The 23,360-nt window shown below is 39.1% G+C and overlaps 1 protein-coding gene and 1 pseudogene across 3 annotated transcripts in view; both read right to left on the bottom strand.

Moving 5' to 3' along the window:
• FAR2 (fatty acyl-CoA reductase 2) overlaps positions 1 to 23,360 on the bottom strand; it is a 138,455-nt gene that overhangs the window by 52,257 nt on the left and 62,838 nt on the right. The window lies entirely within an intron of this gene.
• Positions 3,639 to 11,156, bottom strand: LOC105748065 (uncharacterized; annotated as a pseudogene).

Below are 23,360 nucleotides of genomic sequence, written 5' to 3'. Positions count from 1 at the left end.
GAAAGAAAAATAACAAAAGATTACATTCTCAGTAGTGCTAAAATGCAGTCATTTAAAATGTTGCTGGCATTTCCAGGAGTTTTGAATGCAGGAAAAGGTCAGACAGAGTGATAGCATCATGGCTTATTGGCAACACAATTCATTTCAATCAATATTTACTGAGATTCCTCTCCCTGCTAGATGTTATGCCAGGAACTGTGGACAAGAAATGAGTAAGACATGGTTCCTGCTCTCAAGGAATTGTTTGTAGTCTGATGGAGGAAATAGATACTTAGAGACCGTGAAATATAATATGGTAATGCTAAAACCAAAGAAAGCACAGAGGAAGGGTGCATAGCAGGATCTGGAAATTTCAGGAAGTCTCCTATAGGTGGTGACACCTGCGGTCAAACTTGAAAAGAGATAAGGGCTGGGGTAAGGGCATTCCAGGCCAAAGAAAGATCAAACGCAAAGGTCCAACGTGTGGTGTGGGATGCTGTATGGGGGAATAATACAAAGAATTCAGTGTTATGAGAATGTAAATGATAAGGTTGGGAATAGCCCCAACCCTGTGAAACCAAAGATTAGAACAGGATCAAATTTTAAAAATTATGACGTAATTAGTATTTCAGTTGCAGTTTTATTCAGAGAAAATCATTTCCAAGAGCAGATCTGGTGGTGGGAAGCCAGATGCAGCACTTGGATGCTGTGACTTCCAAGAAAAAACACCCCATGCAACGTGAAGTGTTTTGTCTTTAAGCCTGGCCTCAAGATTGTTGATTGGAAGCCGTGGAGCTTTGGAGGAGGCAAGGCCATAGTGTGGGAGCAGACTTTCCTTTCTGTCACTGACTTTGCTGCCTGCAGCAACTCTTCGGCTGTCTTTGTGGATGGGATTTGGGTGGATCTTGCAGAACACAACTCCAGGGACCAGCCCTGACATCAGAGCTTGAAAGAAGAACAACAAAAAAAAACAAGTGAAAAAGCCAACACCCTGCCTTTTTCACTCCAGTCAAGTCAACTCCAGTGACTGCTTAACAAAACATGATTTTTCAAAGTCCTGATGTATAAATTAATTATAATTTATAGTTTAAAATTATAGTCATAATTTATACTTTGAGTATCTTGAGCCTACGTTCTTGGGCAGAACTCTTTGCCTTTGGAGGATTCATTCATTCACGGATTTACTCAACAAATAATTCTGTGCACTTGCCATGCCAAACTCTATGCTAAGTTCTGAAGGTAAACGGTTGAATAAGACAAACAGATCCTTGCTGTCGCTCTAGAAGAGGAGGCCAGTGATACACACATAAGTAAATACATAAACAAGTTAATTACAACTGTTACTAATGTAAATAAAACAGGGATCAACGACACAAATCACAATTACCAGTGCTATACACTAGGAAGTACTATGGGTTTCAACTGTTAGCTATTTTCATTGGTTGTTTAAATCCCTTTTATTAAGGATTGATATGAAAAATATTATTTTGAAGAACACATTTGGACCTTGTGCAAAAGAGCAATGAAAGATATGTTTTGTCATGTTATATAATGTTACTCACGTTACAATCTATCTAATGATTTTCTCAAAATTTAGCACTTGGGAAAAGTATTGATTATTTTTGCTTTGCCTGTCTTGAAGCTCAGAAAAGTGGTGTCACCAAGTTTGGAAGGCAGTACAGTATCCTAGTTTAGCACTCAGATTCTAAGCAAGACTGAAATCAAATACCAGTTCTACCACTTACTAGGTCTATAATCTCAGGCAAATTATTAATCTTTCAATGCTGCAGTTTGTTCATCAGTAAACTGGGGATAACTAAAGTATCCACTTAATAGTGCTGTGGTAAGGATTATGTGAGTGAATACATGTGAAACCGTTAAAAATATAACTTACCTATAGTATTGGCTATTCATATGGTCACTGGTTCCACATTTTTCGTCTTAACGGTTTCTGGCTTTTTCTTTTCTTTTCTTTTCTTTTTTTTTTCTTTTTTTTTTTTTTTTTTGCGGTACGCGGGCCTCTCAGTGTTGTGGCCTCTCCCGTTGCGGACCACAGGCTCCGGACGCGCAGGCTCAGCGGCCATGGCTCACGGGCCCAGCCGCTCCGCGGCACGTGGAATCTTCCTGGACCGGGGCACGAACCCGTGTCCCCTGCATCGGCAGGCGGACTCCCAACCACTGCGCCACCAGGGAAGCCCTGGCTTTTTCTTTTGACAGTTATTTATTTATTTATTTTAAATAAATTTGTTTATTATTTATTTATTTTTGGCTGTGTTGGGTCTTTGTTGCTGCACACAGGCTTTATTTTAAATGTCCTGTCTTATGCATTTTATATACCCTCTTTTGGAAATATGAGGAGATAATTTATAACTGTCATCAAGTGAAATAAAGTGTTTTCCCCAAATGCAACTCTACTCAATGGTAAATCTTTCCAACGTCTTTATATATAAAAATGGGGCTTCCGTGGTGGCGCAGTGGTTGAGAGTACGCCTGCCGATGCAGGGACACGGCTTCGTGCCCCGGTCCGGGAAGATCCCACGTGCCGCGGAGCGGCTGGGCCCGTGAGCCATGGCCACTGAGCCTGCGTGTCCGGAGCCTGTGCTCCGTAACGGGAGAGGCCACAACAGTGAGAGACCCGCATACCGCAAAAAGACAAAACAACAACAACAACAACAAAAAGTTTAGGCACCACACTCCTTTAATAGAACATTAGGCATAAATGAGCATGGTTAGCAGGAAAATACAGATGGGAAACTGAGTTTGGATAGGGTGACTTCCCAACCTCATCAGTTCTGAAGATGTCAGATGCTTGTTTTGTAATAACATATGCTTTCCTGGAGTTATATTTTCTAGAACTGCAAAGATACTCTTCAGATTTTTTGGTCCCAGACAATTTTGCAATGTGTGATGAAAAATTTTAGAGAGCAGGTTACGTATCTCTAATGAGCCAGTTTCTTGTGGGACAAAGGAAGGCTTAAAGTGTCCCCAAAGAATGGAATGTGCCTGCTCTGTCCGGAGTCCAAGTATTTCTCAAACACAACAGAAACCAGCACAGTACAATGAGTGCTCTGAGAGGAAAGCAAAACATATGCCAGTATCTCCTGGCATTCACTACCCATTGTCAAGAGCAGGTGGCAGGGGAGTTGTGGCCAGGACTCTAATTAAGGCAAGTGATTCTGAAAAATGTCAAAGAGAAGTCCTCATCCTCAGATCAAAACATCATCAGAGATGTTTCGTCAAACTCTTGCTTCTACTCTCAAGACATGCCTTGGTGGCTGGACCCGGAAACTCCCATACGAAATTTGGCCCCGGAAAACCCATTTTATACGTTATAGATTTGCAAGGTCCAGGAATGGTTTATCCTTAATATAATTCATTAAAACAATTAAATTGTTTCAAAAATTAAAATAATTTTACACTCAGTAATGGAGGATATACAACTCTAGGAGGAAGAATAGGTTTAGAACAGCTGGCTGGATCACGGCTTACCTTTCATAAAGTCTCAGATTACTTATGCAGAGAGCAAAGCCCAGTTTCCTATTCCTCATGCTCCTAATATGGTCTGTGAGAAACCTAAACTACTTTGACAATCTCTGAACCATCCTGTATAATGCAGGGTCTCTGAGGCTTGAAGGAAAAAATGATGGGACCCGTGAGCGTCAGCCAATGTATTTTTAATGAATGTCTATGTGTGCCGGGCACTACCCAGGCACTGGGACTAGTAGTGAACAGGCCTTATGCAGCTTAGATTCTTCCTTTCTATTCTGGAGCATCTTTTCTCCTTAAGATTGCCAGTTTTCCACGGTCATGAGTGGAATTCGATAGTGTTCACTCTCCTGTTGTTCTCTAGAAATGAGGCCGTTCTAATTTCTAGAGAACAGGTGTTAAAATATTTAATCACAACAGTTGTGCCAAGGCATACATTTCTTGCAGGTGTAAAGCATGAGGGAACTTTAATTCTTCTTTGGGTGGCTCCTCTGGAAAATAAAAAAATAAGATTCAAGCATTTAAGTAGGCAATCCACACTTCTTGGTAGCCCTTGAGAGAAAAACATTTTTAGAAAAGAAAAAAGGTGCTTTGCCTCTCAGGAATCGCACTTTGTCAAGGTTTCTTGGTCTTGGCACTATTAACATTTTGGGATGGGTAAAGCTTTGTGGCAGGGACTGTCCAGGGCAATGTATGTCGGTGTTTACCAGCACCCTGGCCTCTATTCACTCGATGGTAATGACATCCTTCTTTCCCCAGCAGGGTGTGACAACCCAAATGCTTCTAGACTTCGCTCAATGTGCTTTTGGGGAAAACTTGCCTCGCTTTTCAGAGAATCACTGTTTAGGACTTTTAAAAATTCTCAGTTTATAATATTCTGTCCATCCTATTAAAAAGTCAAGATTCAAAGCTTAAATATCTGTTTGTGAGGCTAAGTAGAAATATAATCCACTGTCATATCTTATTTTACCCATATTGAATCATTCATAATTACGTTTACCCAAGCAAATTACAGATGTGGTGAATCTTGATAGAATTCAAAGTGAAGATGCAGGAAGATTTCTCCAGATAAAGATTCCCACTTTTTATTTAACCAAATTTCTTTTAGTCTCTGTGTTGTAGATTAGACTATTAATCCCAACTTTCATATATATAAATCACATATCTGTTTGTCAAGTACTTAGTGCAAAAAAAGTTTTCATCAGAGAGCTCTACGTTTTACTTTGGTTTCCTGAGTATATGCCAAATTATGCAGTTCAGCAATGAATTTAGATACCTTTCACTGTAGGCTTTTTATATAAAGTTTTTCTGGGAGAAATTTTAAGTTCTTGATGGAGGAATAATAACGTCCAGGGATGTTGGGGCATAGTCCCCACTAATTGAATTAGCAACGCTCCATGGTCAAGAGAAACCAATTTGGAAATCATCCCAGTTGGGGAGGGACAGTCCGGGCTGGCTTAAGAAAACAAAATTTAGCAATCACCTCATCACATTCCTCCTAGTTTGCTTCTGCTTAGCTCCTTAGTAAGTCTTCATAAAAAACTCCAAATTTAACAGAAATGAAAATGGAGAAAGATATGACCTAAATCCATCACTTCATCATAATTGATTAAGTAGGTACCTACTGTGTGCTACACCCTGTTAGGTGTGGATATCATAGAGCAAAAGGACATGAGGACCAGTAAGAAAAAGGTCATGTAAGCAAAAGGTCAGTAGAGCAAAAGGTCATGAGGACAGGAAGTAAAAATTTTGCTCATGGGCCACTAAGGGTAATGGCGAGTGGTGACACTCTGGTTTCAACCCCTTGATTCCTGGACCTGTGAATCCTGGCTATGGGAGAAACAGCACCACATGTTGGATGCTGATTTAGAGCATATACATCCCTCTGGGAAACCTTACCCCAGCCCCGTGAGGTTTTTCCACCTTGCTGGCACTGTAAATGAGTCTTCAAAAGGACCTTCTACCATTCTATCAATACAGGTGCTTCAGGATGGAGGAGAACACGGCGAGACCACTGAATTCTACGAACGTGGGCCTATTGCCACACTTTATTTATTGGGAAATGAGTTCCTTAAGCAGAAGCAATACAGTGTGGAATACCATGACGGTATACAAGGCATTCTATAAGTCTACTCATGATAGTTTTGGCAGAAGCATTTCATGTAAGGAAAACAAATCCATAGCCAAAGTGTCTATTCTAGTAAGAACAAGATACTGCCCCTTCCATGATGGAAGCAGTTCAATGTACAGAAAGAGAAAAACAAATACCGTATGCTACCATATGGTAGGAATCTAAAGAAAAAAAAAAAAGAACAACCTAGGGGCAGGACAGGAATAAAGACGCAGACCTACTAGAGAATGGACTTGAGGACATGGGGAGGGGGAATGGTAAGCTGGGACGAAGTGAGAGAGTGGCATGAACATATATATACTACCAAATGTAAAATAGATAGCTGGTGGGATTTAGCCACATGGCACAGGGAGATCAGCTCGGTGCTTTGTGACCACCTAGAGGGGTGGGATAGGGAGGGTGGGAGACACAAGAGGGAGGAGATATGGGGTTATATATATATGTACAGCTGATTCACTTTGTTATAAAGCAGAAACTAACACCATTGTAAAGCAATTATACTCCAATAAAGATGTTAAAAAAAAAGAAAAAGAAGTTCTGTGTGTAAAATGCTATCAAACAGTATTACATAGTAAAGAAAAATCATTTGTGATAGGAATAGTCCATTGATGTGGCAGACTTCATTGTTGTCTGATTTTAAGAAACCGCCCCGGCCACCCCAGCCTTCACCACCCTGATCCGTCAGCAGCCATCAACACGGAGGCAAGACCCTCCACCAGTAAAAATATTGACTTGCTGAAGACCCAGATGATGGTTAGCATTTTTTAGCAGGAAAGTATTTTTTAAGTAATGTTTGTACATTTTTTTAAAGATATAATGCTATCGTACACTTAATAGCCTACAGTATAGTGTAAGCATAACTTTTAGATGCACTGGGAAACCAAAATATTCATGTGACTCATTTTATTGCAATATTTGTTTTATTGTGGTGGTCTGGAACTGAACCTGCAATATCTCTGAGTATGCTTGTAATCAGCTTGCCACAAGGTACCTGGCTGACCACCCTTTGAAATGGTGCCATCTCAAGGATTCAGTGTTGGTCTCTGGGCCGGCAAATAGGGCACTCAGCAGTGGCAGCAGCCAAGTTGGCAGTGGGTGAGCAGAAGTCCATGTTGCTGAGCCAGTACATAAACCTTTATCTCTGCCACCATGGCTTCACGAGCCCACTGGGTGATGATGGGATGGCTGGGGAGGGAGGCTGACTGATATTCACAGCATAGGTCATCCTATCCACTTGAATATTAAAATTTCCCCTGCTGAGGTTACTCTTCAGTGAGCATTTATATGGGACAGAAGTATCTTTGGGCTTTTGCCCATTCCATATACTTCTTCTCCAGACTTCCTTGTCATGAATTTTCCAGCCATGTTCCTTCCAAGTCCCTGACCATCCAGACATACCATTGGCCATAGGCCATGAATCCGTAGATAACTGCATATCTGACAACTTCTCCTTCTAAGCAAGGAGAACAACCAGGTGCACAGCCTGAAGTTCTGCTCACCAGGAGGATTTCCCTTCACCACGGTCCTTCAGGGATGTCCCAGAAAGGAGCTCTAGTGCTGCAGCTGTCCACTTTGGAAGATGCCTGTACATCATGAGAATCATCTGTAAGCCAGGCCAGAGTGTTCTCTTCTTCTGTAAACTGATTGTAGGGAATTCCCCATGAGGCCATAGGGGCAGGTTGGGAAAGAAAAGGTAGTGTAGCAAAAGTGGGGACCATGGGCATTTGGGCCACTTCTTCATGTAACTTACTTGTGTGTTCAGGGCCTGATTGGGCCTCGTCGGTTATATACAACCTCCACTCGATGATGGAGTGCTGCTGTGCGTGCTCAACTTTATGGTTTGATGGAGCAGATAACACCCAGCTCATGATGGCCTAATGCTGTTTCTCTAAAGGAGAGCAGTTACCCAACAGAGCATGGCAGGGCTTTGCTCTAAAATCCTAAGAGCCTGTGCTGGAACTCACCAGTAGAGGCCTGCTGAAAGCTCCAAAGAGCCACCGACAAGTGTCTGCCACTGATACTTCCAGCACCATTAGATTTACTGGATCATATGACTCAAGAGGCAGAGAGACTTGCATGGCAGCCTGGACCTGCAGCAAAGCCTTTTCTTGTTGTAGGCCCCACTCAAAATGAGCAGCTTTTAGGATTACTCACTAGATGGACCAGAGTAACACACTCAAATCAGGAATATGTTGCCTCCAAAATCTGAAGAGGCCAACTAGGTGTTGTGTTCCTTTTTTGGTTGTAGGAGAGGCCAAATGCAACAACTTATTCTTCATCTTAGAAAGGATCTTTCAACATGCCCCACACTGCTGGACCCCTAAAATTTCACTGAGATAGAAAGTCCCTGAATTTTTGTTGGATTTATTTCTCACCCTCTGATATGCAAATGTCTTACCAGTAAGTCTAGAGTTGTTGCTACTTCTTGCTCACTGGGTCCAATCACCATAATGTCATCAATGTAATGGACAACTATGATATCCTGTGGTAGGGAAAGGTGATCAAGATCCCTCCAAACTAAATTATGACGTAGGGCTGGCAAGTTGATATACCCCTGAGGTAGGATAGTGAAGGTGTATTGCTGGCCTTGCCAGGTAGAAGCAAACTGCTTTTGGTGGTCTTATTAATAGGGATGGAGGAAAAAGCATTTGCTAGCTTAACAGCTGCATACCAGGCACCAAAGGATGTGTAAACTTTCTCAAGCAATGCAAACACATCTGGTAAAGCAGTTGCAACTGTAGTCACTACTGTTTTAAGCTTACAATAATCCACTGTCATTCTTCAAAATCCATTTGTTTTTTGTAATAGGCAAGTTGAATGAGCAGTGGTAGAAATCACTATCCCTGCATCTTTCAAGCCCTTGATGGTGACATTCATCTCTGCCGTCCCTCCAGGAATGACGTATTTCTTTTGGTTTACTATTTTTCAGGGTAGAGGCAGTTGTAGTGGTTTCCACTTGACCTTTCCCACCATAACAGCCCTCACTCCACAGGACAGGGAACCAATTTGGAGATTCTACCAGCTGCTGAGTATGTCATTACAATTATGTATTCCTGAACTGGAGAAATAATCAAAGAATGGGTTTGGGGACTTACAGAGCCCACTGTGAGATGGTCCTAACCTAAAGCTCCATTGATCACCTGACCTCCACGAGCTCCTATTTTGTCACCAGACTGACATTCTTGTTTTCCTGGAATTAGTGTCAGTTCAGAGCCAGTGTTCAGTAGTCCCTGAAAGCTCTCATTATTTCCTTTTCCCCAATGTGCAGTTACCCTGGGAAAGACCATAGGTCCCTTTGGGGATGGCTGGGAAAAGATTAACAGTATAAATTTTTAGCAGTATAGAGGGATACTTTCTCAAGGGGACTTGCCCTTCCCTTCATTCAAGGGGTTCTGGGTCTGTACACTGACTCAAGTCTGGGAATTCAGTTGGGGCCATGACTGTTTTTTTTTTTTTTTGATTCAAGTTAGACTTTTGTTCAGTTGACTTAGAACTTTTTTGCTTACACAGATGAAGAAAGAATTTAGTAGCTTTCCCATACACCATGATGAAACAGTCAATGCCATAGGTCTCTATAAGTCAGACTTTTCTGATTGCTACTTTGACTCTGCTGTCATTTATGTCCTTTTAACCATGATACCTTGACTTTGGCAATTAAGGGTCACTATCTGTCCCCAGTCACCCTGGGATCCTCATTGCATTTAGGTTTCCCAATTTATTACACCATTTCCCACTGTAAGTTCTGGCCTACAGAGAAAAATGATTACTGAGCTCTTCAAGAATGCTGGGGCTCCCTTCACAAATTTATTTCTGTGACCCAGCCAAGTTGGCACATTACAATTATTATATTTTCTCCTAACACATTCACCACCCACCGGACTTCTGTCACATTTTTAAAGAACAAAATCCTTGCTTGATGGCTTGGTAGCTGAACATAACATTAACATTGACGGGAAGTTTTATTTACTTGATTTTGAATGATTTCTTTTGCCCGATTTTCAACCTAAGTATTCATCACTGATAAACTCTTCTATTTCTAAACTGTCTCAGCTTAAGTAACAAAAAGTATGTGAGTTACAATGTAGGCACAGTGAGAACACTGAACTAGAGCTAGAAAATCTAGAAATGGAGTCTGTTCTGTGGCTAATTGTTAATGTAACTCTGAATCTCCAATCTTGTCAGCTCTGAGACTCAATTTCCTCTTCTGTTAAATAATATTCTACTTACTTCACAAAACAGTTTTAATAATCAAATAGAGTAATAAGTAAAAGAGAACTCTAAGTGTTATCTGACCAGAATTGTTCTTGTTCTGGTTGCTATACTATGAATACTACTTTGACACAGAATCCAAATATCTTGTGCTTATTTGTTAACAAATATTGAGAGCATATCTTGTCATCCAGCTTATGTAGTAAAACACTTGATGCAGATGCTGTATTTTATACTGTATTATTCCTCAAAAGTCAACTAGCACAGTACTTTGTAATGAAAACTGTCTCAATAAATATTGTTGAATCAACAAATAAGTGAGTCAGCACTGAAAGGACTGATTGACTTCTTAATCAATGAATAAAAAGTCAGGGGCTAATTCACAAACCCTAGTGGGCATTTGAATCATTGGAAAGCTTGCTAAAATTGTTCTTTACTAGAACTCCTTTTCTGAGATTTTGATTTAGAAAGTCTGAGGTAGGGCCCAGGTAGATGCATTTTAATGAACACCCCAACTGATTCAGATATAGGTGGTAAGAGAAATGCTGATGTAGGGAATTTGATGGAGGTGCTCTGATCCCAGATCATATTTTCTTCCACAGCTTACGTCTTTAATGTAAGTCTATGTTGTCCCTATGATGGTTTTTCTTCTTAAAACAAGACAAAAAATAACCTGCTTACTTGAGAATTCTCATTTCTAATAATAGTGGAATGCAGATAACACAGGTAGGATGCAGCAGACCATGGCTTCAGTCCAGCCAGGGCTGAAGTCTGAGCTTCAAAGGCTTCAAGCATGCACTAAGGTAACTGTGATGGAGAGACTCTCTCTGCATTTATTACAAGCATCAGAGCTCACAGGGTCACTCATAAAACACAGGTACTGGAAGAAGTAGAATAGAAACACATCTTTTCAAATCAATAACTAAAACTTTTACAAAGTATTTTTTCTCTGTGTTCCTGCTTCCCAATACTAGAAGCTGAAATAAATGACTATTTAAAGAATTTTTAAAAATATAGTGGAAATCTATGCACAGAGAGTAGAAGAGCATACCAGTGATTAATGAACATATTATATCAGCTTGGCATGAAAGGGTTATACATCAAAGTGTCCTAATTTCTTCTGACAAGATATAGTCATTTCCTCTGCTATTCACATGGGTTAAAATACCTATATTCAGATTAATTCAAGCAGAGTTTAGAAATAAGGTTGGAGATTTCTATTTTCCAGTCCACTCAACTATATCTCAAACTTTTATCCAACCAAGGAAACTGTGTGGAAACAAAATAGTTGGAAAGTGTGAAGATCTTTAACAAGAAAGCCTGATTACAAGGAGATTGATTTAACATCATGAACTCAGTCCACCAGAAAGGCAACTGATTCGTAGACTAACACTGAAAACTTGGTACAAAATCAGAGCACAGATTACTGTTTACACCAAAAGATATGATGACTTATATATATATATATATATATATATATATATATATATATATATATATATGTAATACATAGTTCATTTGCAGATACAAGAGTTATCAGAATTTGTTACTATCAATTATTAGACACAGTATTCATTAACTATACCTGTCCAAAGAAAAGTCATCAAGTTAGTCACTTCATGTAGTGAGATTCCAGGAGCTTAGTCACTGCCATACACCAATGGAACCATGCGGGAAATTATATTTTTTAAAAAGGTCAATATGAAGGTTAGTTAATTATACATAAATTGATATAAAATGGCAAATTGGAAATCCTTATTTCCTAATGGAAGTTCCTGATCATAACCTGTGTCAATAAATTGACAGGAAAATCTGAATAAATGTAAATATCCTATGCACTTGGAAATATGCAGCTAGGCCTTTATGAAGGACTAAGTTCTGAAGTAAAGCTAACGCTGTACCTGTCACAGTTCTCTCCATAGGAAGTTATTCCTATGTTCAGAAGAACAATAAGCCACAAACAGCACTCTTATTTTTCTCTGATAATGTACAATGAATTTTATCAACAAAGATTTTAGGCATTTGTCTTTAAGAGAAGGTAAGGAAAGTAGGTGTACCTCAACATAATAAAGCCCATATATGACAAACGCACAGCCAACATCATTCTCAATGGTGAAAAACTGAAACCATTTCCTCTAAGATCAGGAAAAAGACAAAGTTGTCCACTCTCACCACTATTACTCAACATAGTTTTGGAAGTTTTAGCCACAGCAATCAGAGTAGAAAAAGAAAAAAAATGTAATCCAAATCAGAAAAGAAGAAGTAAACTTGTCACTGTTTGCAGATGACATGATACTATACATAGAGAATCCTAAAGATGCTACCAGAAACCTACTAGAGATAATCAATGAATTTGGTAAAGTGGCAGGATACAAAATTAATGCACAGAAATCTCTTGCATTCCTACACACTCATGATGGAAAATCTGAAAGAAAAATTAAGGAAACACTCCCATTTACCACTGCAACAAAAAGTATAAAATACCTAGGAATAAACCTACCTAAGGAGACACAAGACCTGTATGCAGAAAACTATAAGACAGTGATGAAAGAAATTAAAGATGATACAAACAGATGGAGAGATATACCATGTTCTTGGATTGGAAGAATCAACAAAGTGAAAATGACTCTACTACCCAAAGCAATCCACAGATTCATTGCAATCCCTATCAAACTATCAATGGCATTTATCACAGAACTAGAACAAAAAATTTCACAATTTGTTTGGAAACACAGAAGACCCCAAATAGCCAAAGCAATCTTAAGAAAGACAAACAGAGCTGGAGGAATCTGGCTCCCAGACTTCAGACTCCACTACAAAGCTACAGTAATCAAGACAGTATGGTACTGGCACAAAAACAGAAATATAGATCAATGGAACAGGATAGAAAGCCCAGAGATAAACCCACACACATATGGTCACGTTATCTTTGATAAAGGAGCCAAGAATATGCAATGGAGAAAAGACAGCCTCTTCAATAAGTGGTGCTGGGAAAACTGGACACCTACATATAAAAAATGAAATTAGAACACTCCCTAACACCATACACAAAAATAAACTCAAAATGGATTAAAGACCTATAAAACTCTTAGAGGAAAACATAGGCAGAACACTCTATAACATAAATCACAGCAAGATCCTTTTTGACCCGCCTGCTAGAGAAATGGAAATAAAAATAAACAAATGGGACCTAATGCAACTCAAAAGCTTTTGCACAGCAAATGAAAACATAAACAAGATGAAATGACAACCCTCAGAATGGGAGAAAATATTTGCAAATAAAGCAACTGACAAAGGATTAATTTTCAAAATTTATAAGCAGCTCATGCAGCTCAATATCAAAAAAACAAATAACGCAATCCAAAAATGGGCAGAAGACCTAAATAGACATTTCTCCAAAGAAGATGTATAGATTGCCAACAAACACATGAAAGGATGCTCAACATCACTAATCATTAGAGAAATGCAAATCAAAACTACAATGAGGTATCACCTCACACCAGTCAGAATGGCCATCATCAAAAAATCTACAAACAATAAATGCTGGAGAGGGTGTGGAGAAAAGGGAACCCTCTTGCACTGTTGGTGGGAATGTAAATTGATACAGCCACTATGGAGAACAGTATGGAGGTTCCTTAAAAAACTAAAAATTGGGGCTTCCCTGGTGGCGCAGTGGTTGAGAGTCCACCTGCCGATGCAGGGGACACGGGTTCATGCCCCGGTCCAGGAAGATCCCACATGCTGCGGAGTGGCTGGCCCCGTGAGCCATGGCCGCTAAGCCTGCACGTCCGGAGCCTGTGTTCTGCAATGGGAGAGGCCACAACAGTGAGAGGCCCGCGTACCGCAAAAAAAAAAAAAAGAAAAAAGAAATAAAAGAAAAAAAATCTGTGCTGTGGAGAGTGAGGCAGTGAAATAAGTATAATGAAGTAAAATTTTTTTAAAATTCCCATTTTGTGCTGTAATCTCTCTGTGTTATCCCATGCCTTAAGGAAGTGTCTGCTATATATTTATGTTAGTGGTACTCTTGGTAAAGGGATCCATGTCTGCCATCAGAAGTGGTATGGAAAGAGCAGTCACAACAGGTGATGAGCAAATGAGCAGAGGAATGAAGAATCCAGTGGGAGCAGCAATTCAGAATCAAAGGTAATCAGGAGAATATATATAAGCCTGCCAGGCATACGTGGAAATTTCTCAAAATGCATGGGATGGGAGGCTAACTTACGTTATTTGTGTATTAAGGAAAAGTTGATTCCAGCCAGACACTTGGGATAAAAATATGAAATTTTACTTTGTATAAGCAGTGGTAAAGTGAATTTTAGGAGGTGTCCTGGCTGGAAGCTTGAGTCAGGAACATGAACATTTGTCTTCTTGATAGAGGAAGGGCAATTTTGGATGTTCTTAGAATGATGGAATAGATGATGGCTAGAAAATTGAGGCAGTAGATATCTCAAATATAGGATAAAAGGAATATTGGAAGTAAGATCAAGACAACTAGTTAGTCATTGTTTGACAAGAACTAATATAGTGAGGCAATAATTCCTAAATAATCTTTTTGTTCAAAGCTACAAAAAGCTATCTGTCCCTCTTTCATAGCAATAATAAATGAAATAGTCAAGCTAAAATGTGAAACTATTTTGTGTCATTAAAAAACAAGTCAATGGGGATATATAATAATGATCTATTTAGAAGTTTTTTTCAAAACCTGAGCTTATAAGTATAAAAGATTCGTCAAATTTTACATCATGAGTATATATTGTTGAAGGATAATATTTCTCTGCCTTTGCTCTTTGAAAAGTTATGCTATCTTTGGTTCTGATGACTTTCGTGGACGTTTTTATCTTGGCCTTCCAGCACCTTTTTCTCCTTCTACTTTTCAAAACTCCTTTTGGGGCAGTACCTCTTTCTCTACTGTGGATAGTCTTTGTGGGACTGTCCTTCAAGACTCTCTGCCCCACTTAGCCAAGGGAAAGGATTTTAAACTTTGAGTAAAGGAACACAACATTAAGAAAATATGGAGTTGGTTCACCTAGTAATGTCATGTTGACTAGATAATCTAGTCAATTAATATTTGTCCTCTTGTTTTTGATAGCTTTTAGGAAATGGAAAAGGGCTTCTTGCCCTTTCCAAGGCTGGCTTTTCAGCCACTCCTTTGATTGTGTGGCTACCTCATTTACTTTCAATAAATTCTCTATTTGTTTACATTGCTATGGAAGGCAGAATCCCAAAATGACCCCCAGTGACCCACACCCTTTATAGTCTCCTCCCCTTGAAAATGGGCAGGTCTTGTAATTTCCTTCTAACCAATAAAATATGGCAACGGTAATGGCTTACACTCCCATGATTATGTTACCTTATATAACAAAGGTGTAATGAACGTCCTTAATTAAGTGAAATGGGAGATTATCCGAAGTGGGCCTAATCTACTCAGTGATCCCTTTGTAAGAGTGACTGTCTTCCTAGACATACAGATGGCCAAGAAGCACATGAAAAGCTGCTCAACATCATTAATGATTAGAACAATTCAAATCAAAACTACAATGAGGTATCACCTCACACCAGTTAGAATGGGCATCATCAGAAAATCTACAAACAACAAATGCTGGAGAGGGTGTGGAAGAAAGGGAACCCTCTTGCATTGCTGGTGGGAATGTAAATTGATACAGCCATTATGGAGAACAGTATGGAGGTTCCTTAAAAAACTAAAAATAAAATTACCATATGACCCAGCAATCCCACTACTGGGCATATACCCAGAGAAAATCATATTTCAAAAAGACACATGCACCCCACTGTTCATTGCAGCACTATTTACAATAGCCAGGTCATGGTAGCAACCTAAATGCCCACCAACAGACAAATGGATAAAGAAGATGTGGTACATATATAGAATGGAATACTACTCAGCCATAAAAAGGAACAAAATTTGGTCATTTGTAGACACGTGGATGGATCTAGAGACTGTCATACATACAGAGTGAAGTAAGTCAGAAAGAGAAAGACAAATATTGTATAGTAACGCATATATGTGGAACGTAGAAAAATGGTACAGATGAACCGGTCTGCAAGACAGAAATACAGACACAGATGTAGAGAACAAATGTACGGACACCAAGGGAGGAAAGTGGCAGGGGTGGTGGTGGGATGAATTGGGAGATTGGAATTGACATATATACACTATTATGTATAAAATAGATAACTAATAAGAACCTGCTGAATGTAAAATAAATAAAATTAAATTTAAAAAATAAGTGACAAGTTCTATGGGTTCTAAAACTGCATGGAAACTGTGAGATGATAATTACATGTTGTTTTAAGCTGCTAAATTTTGAGTAATTTGTTACACAACAATAGAAAACTAATTCAATTGCCTTAGTTGATTTCCGTTGCCTTCAACCAAAGAACTCTGACTAATGAAATGCTGGATCTCCTTAAAAATGCCTTGGCTGCAATCTGGGAAGCATATTTTAATCAATAAACAACAAAACCAGTTACATTTCTCTTGGGATTAAATGTCACAAAACATATTGGTTTCTCTGTAGCTATAGTTTAGCATAGGTAAAAGAGCCCTTCTCTCACTAGGATCAGCTAAACCACTTGTTCTCAAACAGGATCTCTTTATACTCTTAAAATTATTGAATATCCCAAAGAGCCTTTATGTGGATATGCCCACCAATACTTCACATATTTGAAAATAAAACTGAGATTTAAAAATATTTATCATTTAAAACCATGATAAGCACATTAAATGTTAACAGAAATAACATGTTTTTTGAAAAGTGACTACTTTGAATAGTGACTAATATTTTCCAAAATTAAAAAATCTATATTGTGAAGATTGGCACTGTTTTACATTTTTGCAAACCTCTTTAGTATCTGCCTTAGTAGAAGCAACTAGACTTTCATATCAGTTTCTTTATTCAATCTGTTGTATTATTTTGGTTGAACATATGGAGAAAATCTGGCCTCACACAGATATGTAGTTGGAAAGGGAGGGGTATTTTAAAAGCCTTTCTAGATAATTGTGGATTTTTGTTTTGATATTATACCAAAAGCTTGGCAAATTATAGTTTCTTAAAGTTTAGTACAATGTGGAATCTAAAACCATATAAATGAACTTTTCAGATTCTGTTACACTAAGATCCATTGGCCTATCTCACTATCTAGATGGATCTTCTACTCATGCATAATTTTATAACATCATGCATTGGTCACCTGGAAAATGACAATTCACCGAGTTACACAGATCTTACAAATGTTAACACGTTTCATTATATAATATTAAAAAATCATATTTGTTAATATCTAGTCAATCTTATCAGGAAAGTCTTTAAGTACTGGGAAGCTGTCAAGCTAATAGAAATCTTACAAAACTCTATTTTTCATTTGAAAGCTTCAAGTTCTTCATTGGCAAAAACACTGTCAGTTGTTTTCCTAAGTGACAAATTCACTTAGTTTATTTTGAGGGAATGTCTGCCAAATACTCAAATCTGAATAACCATAGCTTGTCTATGAGTTATTCTTTCAGATAAAACAACATTCCATGAAAAAATCAGCTAGTTCAGCTCACAACTCAATCACACAAGTGCTTGTCTTGGAAACAACTCTGGTAGGGAGCAGTTCTTTATATACTTTACATTTCATCACACAAAATATTAAAGACATGTAAGCAAGGATTGAAATATAATTATTTTTAACTGCTTCTTCAAGGACATTCTTAAATGAAACATTATTTTCTTTTTAAGCTTTGAATACAATGACTATTAGTACAGTCTGGGGTATTGCCTTGATTCGTGCTAAGTTTAATACATTGCATTTGTATTTTCATTAGCGCAAATGTTAGCACAATAAAAAAGGCAAATAACATCTTAAATTTTTTGACGCTGTGGATCCCTGAAAGTATCTTCGAGACCTCAGAGGTCTGCAGACCACATTCTGAGAACAACTGGTCTAAACTATTATTTGAGGGCACTATACCAACCATTTCTGCACTTAGCTCAAAGTGGATTTAATAATACTTCCCAGTTTGGGTTTAGAACTTTTTAGGTATTTTCAAGCTGCAAAGAATTGCTGGTTCTGTTCATGAGCACAGAAGTCCTTATCTTTAACTTATTACACAAATGCATTAAAACAAGGTAGGAAAAAGAGTTTCTTTATATTTTAGATTGAGCTAGTAATTAGCAAGTGTTAGAAATATATTCATTCTATCATGACCAATCTAACCAGCTTAGTTAAAGCTAAAGATGATAATATATCACCAGTTTAACATGGTTGATACTCTGTTGCTCTGGTTTTCTTGTTTCAAAAGTTTGGGCATCTTTGATTTGTTGCTTCCCAAACCAGAAACTAAGACTCAAATTTATGAAAGGAGGCAATATCCCTCTTCTTCTTAGCTACGCGCTGGTTGCTTTTTGTTTTTAGTTCAGGGTGTAATTTGGTATTTCAAGAGGTTAAGGGCAATCTTTTTGAACATTAGAGCTTTGGTAACAAAAGCACATCTGCTCTACTAGTTGCCTCTCTTGTCAGCTGACTGATTCCACAAGAGAAGACTTCTTTTTTTTTTTTTCAACTCAACCTAGAATTCACTGAAATTATTGGAGAAGCAACATGCTATTTGGCTAGCAGCACTTTATTTCCTGACAAAAATATAAGCCTTGTCTTATTTGCTCCCATCACCCGCCACATTTTTTCCCCCAGAGCTGGACACAGCCGCCGGGATAGCACAATGCTTGGCCCATTGCAGGTAACCAGTGATGCTGGGGGAACCGACTGGTACCTGGGCCAGGGCACACTCAGAAAAGGTAACAAGTGGTGAAAGGTTCTGGCATGGCTTCCAGATTTATTCCAAGAGAAAAAGCCCAACCATTAGTAAAAGCATATTGACTATAGATTTATTTTCTTACCATTGCTGGACTCCTCAGTGTATATACTCTTGTTTGACCACACACTTCAGGACTTACTGGAGGAAGTGACTCAGTAATAGTCAGTTTTCAAGTGGATGAGTCTTATGGAAAAATACTGAGAGGTGCATAAAGGTGCATTTCCACAACACGCAAAGCTGCTAAAATTGCATCCCCATCATGTACTACAGGGAAAATATGATGAGATATCCTAATTTGCACTTTAAAAATTCCAACACCTGTCATCCTGACTCAGGATCTTTATTTTCATTCTAGTCTACTAATCTTACCCAGCTTCTCTATAAACGTCTTTCCTACTGCCTAAAATACTGTAGAACTTTGATAGAGAAATCCCAGTGAGATGAGAGAATTGCAAACGCAACCCAGAGTCAAGTTCAAGAGTTAACTTTTGGCAGGAGGTGAGACATATACTAATTTGGTGTAAATATAGATAAATGCATGCAGGTATCCTCCTGAAAGGATAAATTGACAAAATTCCTATTTTAAGGCTTCCATTTCCTTTTGAAATAGGAAGGGAAGTCATGAGCTGAAAATGGCATGGAAAATTGTGGGTTAGAGGGTTTGAGGAGGATGGTAAAGAAGTGAAGGAGCTGTTATAAGAATTTTGAGGAGATGATCAGGGCAGGCAGAGTACAGCTAAGTAAGAATGAGGGTCTAGCCAAAATTAGGAGATAATTACTGGCATCAATCTGCACACATGTACAATTTTCCACAGCTGTGCCTGGTGGTGCATGAACAGGTGCAAAGAAGGTGGACATTAGAATTCTTCCAGGACTTGGATTTTGGAGGTAAAGTATGGAAGATAGCAAGAGAATGGAGTGTATGGTTTAAGAAAACGGTTTAGGACAATGGTTAAAAATTATGTAGTCTAGTCTGATTAGGGATGGAAATGAAGCCTTAAAAGATGTCTGGAGGTATAATGTTTAGGACTTAAAAGAATGCTGAACATCCTTCTGATGATGGGAAAGAATGAACAAAGTATTTGAGATAGCTCCTAATTGCATATTCAAAGTTCAGTAAAGATGTAGAGGGCCTCCACAAACATTATTGGAAAGATGAGGGTAGAGTGATGCAGGGGAGAGAAAAGACTATGAGGAAGGGAAGAAAGCACAAGGGAACCTGATGAGAGTTTGGGAAAGGACAGATGACTGGAAAGGTTTGCAATTTGGATGTTAGCCAAGGGTGAAAAGGATGGGACCAGGTTGAAGCTGGTTCAAGGTCAGTGTAGACCCCTGGAATTGTTGGAAGCTTGAAGACATGAACAGTCTGAGTCCTTTCCTCTAGTTTTCAATGAGAAATTCGATGAGATATGTCTTTGAAGAAATCTTAGCCTAGAATTGCAAACAATTAGTTCAATCCTGGGACCCATGCCTTGTATTGGAAACAGCATTTGTCTCTTCCCAGGGATAAATTGCAAAATCTGAATTCTTGGATTCAGGTTCTAAACCCCCTCAAGATATGCCTTTTTACAGCATCATAGGTCATAATATCATACCCATCTCTTCTCTGACTTGTGAAAAAATCTGTGTCCCCAAAGTGCCAGGGTGTATATCCAACCATGGCAGTACTCCCATGGCTCTCATAAACTCTCTTCTGTTGCTATACTGTGTAATCTCTCCTATTTGACTGAGAGATCCTTGATGGGGAAGGTTGTTTCTTTTTTATTTCTGTATCGTCAGCCATTTGAGCTGTGCATGGCACATGATAGGTGCACAATGTATATTTGTCGAGTGAATGAAGCACACAAATAAATCTTCTTGTATCTGTGCCCATCCTTGTCAATAGAGGGAAAAGCCGCCTCTCTTCCTATATGGGGCTCATCTCTCTATTTGCATTTGGGTTTCATCTCCTCCAGTCTTCTCTGAGAGCTCTATGATTGATTATCCCTTCCCTCTCTTGCATATCAATCTGCCACACTCAAAACTATCCTTCCTTTCAGCTTTGGAATATCTCTCACAAATTAATCTTTCCTGCCTAGACCCCATCCTTGAGATTCAAACACGGTCCACAACAGCTTACTTGACATTTCCACTTCAATATCACAAAGGCACCTTAATCTTATGATCTTTCCCTTAAAGACTGGCTCTTATTCCGGTTTGTCCTGTATTCTTGAATTAAATCGCTGTCCATCCTATTGTATAAGCCTGAAGGCTTTGACACTTCCTTCTCTCTCACCTCCATGGGCACTCGTCACCCAGTCCTGACAGTTGTCTTCTGAATTTGTCTAATCGCCTGCCTTTCCATGTCCACCATCACCACATGACCTAAGCTACCACAACATCTTTTCGGGACTGTTGTGTTTACTTGTAAGTTTTCCTGCATTCAATCTTACCCACATCAATCCCCAACTCCAATAACTTTGCCACACTGCAGTCAGTTTCGATTTGGAAATGAACATCTGATACGCTTAAATATCCCTAAATAACTCATGTCTTCCCATTGCTTTTAGCATTCAGGCTGAAATCTCCAAGGTGACCTTCCACGTCTGATGTGGTTTGACCACAGCCTGCCCTACCAGCACATCACACGATATGTCTCTTGTACCAGCTTTGCTCAGACTCACTGTCTTCTTTCAGTTAATCAAACATGTCAAACTCTACCCACCACAGGACTTGGCACAAGTCTAAGGGCATCCCTAACTTAACATGCCTCAAAACAAGCCCCTGATCCACCTCTCCCGACCTGCTTCTCTCCTAATCTTCTCCATCTCAGTAAATAAAAACTTGATTCTTCGTGTTACTCAGTGCAAAGACATTGAGGCCATCCTTGACTGTCTTTTTCCCACACTCTACATCCAATCCTTAGCAAATCCCATCAGCTCTGTCTATAAAGTATATTCAGGTTCTGACCACTTCTCACCACCTTTGTTTGTATGAAATTGGTTCAAACCATTATCATAATAGCCTCTAAGTGGTTCTTGCTTCCCTTACCCTTAATCCACTCCACTAACAGTCTATTCTCTATAGATTAGCTTGAGCGATCCTTCTCAAAGGCATGTCAGGTCTATCACACCTAGGCTTAGACTCTCTAAAGGCTGCCTTTCTCATTCGCATAAAAGGTGCTGAATGACCTGGCCCCATTACCCCTCTGATGGCATCTAATGCACTGCACCCACCTTCCCACCCCACACATTTAGACACAGTCCTTTCAGCTCCTAGAACATGCCCAAGGGTGCTCTACCCCAGGCCTCGGCTCTCATTCTTCCCTGCGCCCAGAGAGGCCTCCTTCACCCATAACTGCATGACTTGCTGCCTCACCTTCCCATTTCAGCTCAAGGTAGCTTAATAGGGAGACCTTCCCCCAGACCCTCCCCTATAAAATATCCACCTCACCTCCACACCTGCACTCTGTATTCAGCTTACTTTTTATTTTTCTTCACAGCACTTATAACCTCCTGACAACATTTATATTTATTTTGTCATCTGTTTATAGTCTGTTTCTGTCCCCAGTCAGCCCCACGTGGGCAGGGAATTTATTTTGTCCACTGCTGTATGCTCAGCACCAAGAATAGCCCTGACACATAGAATGACCACATGATGAATGCTGTTCACTTTATTGGCATGTTCTCCAGCCCATCTTTGTCTTATCGACCCTCAGTCATCCTTCAGATGTCAGTTCAATTGCCACCCCCACTGAAAATTCTTCCCTGACCTTCCATATTCAATCTAATCTGTAATTGAACTCTTTCCGTGTACCTTCCTCTGTTAGCACTTACCACAGCTGTAATTGTACACTTATCTTTAAGATATATTGATTAAAATTGCCCCCTAACTAGGCTTTAAGCTCCCTGAGGGCAGAAATGCTACCTGCTTCTTCTCAACACCGTATCCTTAAAATTTAGTACAGAGCTCAGCACTTGGTAGGCACTCAATAAAGATTTCTTGAATGAATGAATGAACAAATGAATATGGTCTCTTTGAAAAGTTTCTGGAGAGGGTGTGGAGAAAAAGGAACCCTCTTACACTGTTGGTGGGAATGTAAATTGGTGCAGCCACTATGGAAAACAGTATGGAAATTCCTCAAAAAACTAAAAATAGAGTTGCCGTATGACCCAGCAATCCCACTCCTCAGGGCATATACCTGAGAAAACTCTAATTTGAAAAAGATACATGCACCCCAATGTTCACTGCAGCACTATTTACAATAGCAAAGACATGGAAGCAACCTAAATATCCATCAACGGATGAATGGATAAAGAAGATGTGATACACACACACACATATACATATAATGGAATACTACTCAGCCATAAAAAAGAATGAAATAATGCTATCTGTAGCAACATGGATGGACCTAGAGATTATCATACTAAGTGAAGTAAGCCAGACAGAGAAAGACAAATATCATGTGATATTGCTAATATGTCGGATTTAAAAAAGATGATACAAATGAACTTATTTACAAAACAGAAATAGACACACAGCCATAGAAAACAAACTTATGGTTACCAAAGGGGGAAGGGGAGGAGGGATAAATTAGAAGTTTGGGATTAGCACAGGGAACTATACTCAATATTTTGTAATAACGTATAAGGGAAAAAGAATCTGAAAAAATATATATATACATATATATACGTGTGTGTGTGAATATGAAAGAATTACTGTGCTGTACACCTGAAACTAACACAACATTGTAAA

Source organism: Orcinus orca, chromosome 11 (genome assembly GCF_937001465.1).
Source record: "Orcinus orca chromosome 11, mOrcOrc1.1, whole genome shotgun sequence".
NCBI classification, from domain to species: domain Eukaryota; kingdom Metazoa; phylum Chordata; class Mammalia; order Artiodactyla; family Delphinidae; genus Orcinus; species Orcinus orca.
The sequence above is the reverse complement of the archived record's forward strand: the minus strand, read 5'-3'. Positions and strand labels throughout refer to the sequence as shown.